Below are 4,485 nucleotides of genomic sequence, written 5' to 3'. Positions count from 1 at the left end.
TCACTTAAAACTATAGTCTTGAGGGGCATCCATTTACCCACAAAGGACTCAAGTTTATTCTTCTTTATGGCAGACTAGTACTCCATTGTATATAAATGCCAATTTAAAAAATTTATCACTGATGGGCATATGGGCTATTTCCAAGATTTAGCTATTTTAAATCTTGTTGCTATGAACATGGGTATGCATATATCACTGCAATATGATGCCTTTAACTCTTTCAGGAAAATGCTTACCTGGGTCAAATGGAACAGCTAGTTTTAATTTTTTGAGGTTTCTCCATCTGATTTCCATAGTGGTTTGTACCAGTTTATACTCCCACCAACAAAGGAAAAGTCGTCCTTTTCCCCCACATCCTCACAAGTATTTGTTATTGGTTGAATTCTTAATGATAGCCATTTTTTTTTCTAGTGTGAAATTGAATCTCAGTATTGTTTTAATTTGCATTTGTTTTTCTTTTTGGTACCAGGGATCAAACTTGGGACCTTCCACTTGCAAGGCAGGCAATGGCATCACTGAGCTAAATCCCCAGCCCTAATTTGCATTTCTTAAATGACCAGTGATGTTGAACATTTAAAAATTTATTTATATGCTGTTTGTACTTCTTCATCTGAGAAGTGTCTATTCATTTCAGTGCCGATTTTTGGATTGGGTCTTTGAATTTGAGGGGCCTGATTTTTTTTGAGTTCTTCATATATTTTAGTATAAACCTTTGTCTGAGATGTAGCTGGTAAAATTTTTTTATTTCTGTGTGTTTTCACTCTGCTGGTGGTTTCCTTTACTATGCAAAAGCTTTTAATTTGATGTGATCCCAGTAATACTCTGTAATATTTCCTTTGCAATTGGGATTTCGGTCATAAAGTTTTTGCCTACACCTATGTCTTCAAGAGTTTTATCTATTCTATCTTCCAGCAGATAAAGTATTCCTGTTTTTATATTTAGATCTTTGATCCATTTCAATTTTAGTGTGTGGTGAGAGATAAGGGTCTAGGTCCAATTTTTGGTATGTGTAAAGTCAGTTTTTCCAGCAACATTAAAAAAAAAGAAATATAAAACTATTTATTGACCACTGCTCACCATTATTTACAATAAAGTAAACAACATACAGTGGGGTAACAATCTGACTACTACAAAGTTATTTTTCTGGCTTCTGTTGAAACAGTAATCCGAATACTGAAAAGATTGAGGCTACATGTAAGGAACAAGTTGGGGGCCAAGAAAATCATGCAGGTCAATAATTTAGATTATAAGTTTGTTCACTCATCTATTCTAGCAGGTTCTAAATTGTGACCACCTCCAGCCACTCAGTAGGTTTCTATGAGCCAAGTCTTAGCCATCCATGAGTCCTGACTTTGAGTAGATTTCAACTTGTAAGGAAATGGGTCATGAGGAACCTTTAACGTTTCCTTAAAGACTCTTCCTTAGGGAAATAAAACAAACCAGGTTTTGATTAGTTACTTTCTTTGGGTGAAGTTGTTGGTAGTGATATAATTTTTCTTTTCAGAAATTTTTCAAGCAAACTGCTGTATTTTTGTGACTAAAGACACAGATATGGATTCTGATATGGCTACTTTGAAAATAACCACTTTGTCCAATTAACCACAGAATCATCTATTTAAATTGAAAGGTTATGGTTTCAGGAAAACTTTCAATTTAACTCTAAGTTATTTATTTCTTAGGTTGCTCAGAATGCTGGCATCTCAAACATGGGCTTATCACCCATAGTTTTTGTTTTGGTGAATGTTTAAAAACAAAACAAAAACCATTTATATAAGTGTTTTATTTGTACACACACAAACAAACAACTCAGAATGGTCCTAAAGCATGTGAGCTAAAAATTAGTTCTGTTTGAGTTTGACTATGGATAATTTTTCCAATATTTCAAAAAGCAGAGGAAATATATCAGGCAATCAATGCTGTTTTCTGATAAAGGAAGAAACTACAGAAAGCTTTTTATTTGTTCAAACTAACCAGTGTAATTCATGCAAAACAAACAAAACCCAATAACTTCCCCAAATACTATTTTCAAAACCAACATATTAAACTTGATTTTCATTAGAATGAAGTTTTTTCCACACCAGTAAGTAAAAAACCAAGACATATATGTATATGATGTAACTTATTGAGCTTCATCTCTGGACAAGAATGCCAAGTTAATCAGTCTCTTCATAAAAAGCAATTACAATTTCAGGACATTTCATATTTGCCTCTTTTGTCAGCACCAAGTCAGCCTCCTCTGAATCTTTCCATTCACAAGAAACATCTGCTCTCCACTACTGTCTATGGCACTGATTATTGATGCAGGATCAAGACCTCTAGCAAATCTCCCACGTTTGTCAGCAGCAGCTCTTTTCTTCTTTGATTTGCTATAGTCAGATTCACTGTCAGGTAAAGAATTTCTTCTTGTACCATCTTCTTCTTTACCGGCTTTTTGAGAATTAAGAAACGCTTCCATGAATTCTGGACAATCTGAATTTTCTTCAGGTTCCCCTGTATTGTGGGCATCTGTAAATCCCTCCCACTTCAGAAAATCCTCCTCCTTCCCAGTCACTACACGACGTTCCAGTACTTTTTTCTACCACAAATTATTCAGGCTCCACTTCCTTAACTTTTTTACTTTTTCCGTTTTGTTTCTTTCCCATCTTTTGCAATGTAGTTTTATTGGAGGCCATTTTTTAATTGCAGATTTGAAGAGCTATTATTCACCACCTGGGATGCTTCAGTTGCCGGTCTGCAGTGCCTGAAAGGGGGTTCACGTGCCCTTTTGGGTGCCCCTTCCCAATTAGGCCACTCACGCACTGAGAGGTCCGGCAGGAGATCTTTGTTGTAGGGAGGCGAGCAGGAGGCAGGAAAGCAGAGAGAGAGAGAGAGAGAGAGAGAGAGAGAGGAGGAAGAAGAAGAAGAAGCAGAAGGAGAGAGAAGAACAAAGAAAGGAAGGTCCTTTTATCAGTTTGGGGGTGGGCTATTGCTTATTTATGAGGAGTGAGTTACTTTTAACCTATCACAGGCCATATTGCTTTTATGGGCCCAGTCCTGAAGACACAGGTTTCAACTTTCCTGGACCACTGTGGCCTTGGGGGGTGGGAGGGAAACCAGAGATAAGGGGATGAGGTCATTTTAGGAACCAAGATGTACCAGGAGAATGCAGCCTGTGAGGCGGCGTCACAACATACTTTAACATGATCAATTCCTAACATTCCCCACTCTTTGATTTTGGATGACAATCGACAGCCAACATGTCCATGGCAGGTGGAAAAAGGGGTGGAGAGTCTGTCTTCTGTATCTACTTCCTGTTGAATTGGGGCGATGAATCAACCTAGGGGGCAGGCATGGAGGTTGGCTGGCTGAGTTGTCCTTTATGAACATGGAATTGTTGACAGTAGCAGCATTATCATTGGAATTGTTGGTAGGGCTTCCTGAAAAAAAGTCCAAGCACACAAATCAGTTAATGAGGGAGGGGAGAGTAGAAGATAATTTGTATGAGGCTGTGGACTGGTTGGAGGGTTATTAAGAACAAGCATAAAGGTAAAGATTGTGACTTCAGAGAGGGTGAAATCTGATAAAGTTTTTTGGAGCTGTGCATTAGTGATCCAGTCAGCTATGCAGGTAATAGGAGAAGGGTGGGGAGCAAACCAGAAAAGATCATTTAGAAAATGTTTAAATTGAGCCAAGATCTGAGCTATGGTTAGTTGGTTGGCTGTCATGTAACACGGTGGTCTCACTTAGGTCTCTGGCCTGAAGTATCAGCTGGTGAGCTGTCTGTCGGGAGACTTGAGTGGAGAGGCGACTGACCTGGGTCTGAAGGAGGGCTGAGTTAGGCTGGGAGAGAGTCAAGGACACACCAGAGGCTTATTGGCTTGGGTAAGGTTTGGGAGAGAAAACAGGAACAGGAGAGGAACCATTATTGTTTCCAGTAATTAAGAATGGCAAAGAATGAGATTATGAGGTAATAGGTCAATGAGACTAAACATCTGGAAGTAAAATTATAATTGGGAGGAGATATTGTGGCCAATCCTATCCCAAGGGCAAGTCCCAGAAGTACTTATATAAGAAGAAACAGTTAGGTTGGCTTATCTGACTCAGGACTGGATGATGGTGAAGGATCCTGGGCAATACTTAAATTTAGAGCAGGGCTTTGAGTGCATTGTCTCCTGGAGTCAAAGTCTATGAAGTTTTCTGGATAGACCTGTTTTATTTTAGAGTGGTGGTAGCTGAACTTTAGTTAACTTGACAGCTGTGGGAGTAACCATAAGTGTCTTATATATGGTTCTTTTCATATATAAAGTCTTTTAAGGTACAGGGTGGCCTTCCAAACAAGATCTCATATGGGGAGATCCCACCCAGTATGACTTGGGGTATCTTTTATTTAAAAGAAGGTCAAAGGGAGCCGATCAACTCATAACCTGGTGTTATTTGACAATATTTACCTTAAGGGTATAATTTATCATTTTTTAACCTTACAAGAACTCTGAGGTCAGTAAGCAG

At 38.5% G+C, this 4,485-nt stretch overlaps 2 pseudogenes; both read right to left on the bottom strand.

The window, feature by feature from the left end:
• Positions 1–2,055: 2,055 nt before the first annotated feature.
• Positions 2,056–2,672, bottom strand: LOC104872908 (annotated as a pseudogene).
• A 47-nt stretch (positions 2,673–2,719) lies between these two features.
• LOC104872907 overlaps positions 2,720–4,485 on the bottom strand; it is a 23,272-nt pseudogene continuing 21,506 nt past the window's right edge.

The sequence above is a fragment of the Fukomys damarensis genome, unplaced genomic scaffold (genome assembly GCF_012274545.1).
Source record: "Fukomys damarensis isolate Sample0158 unplaced genomic scaffold, DMR_v1.0_HiC HiC_scaffold_5, whole genome shotgun sequence".
In the NCBI taxonomy this organism is placed as follows: domain Eukaryota; kingdom Metazoa; phylum Chordata; class Mammalia; order Rodentia; family Bathyergidae; genus Fukomys; species Fukomys damarensis.
Note: the sequence above shows the minus strand (reverse complement) of the source record. Positions and strands in the feature narration are given on the sequence as shown.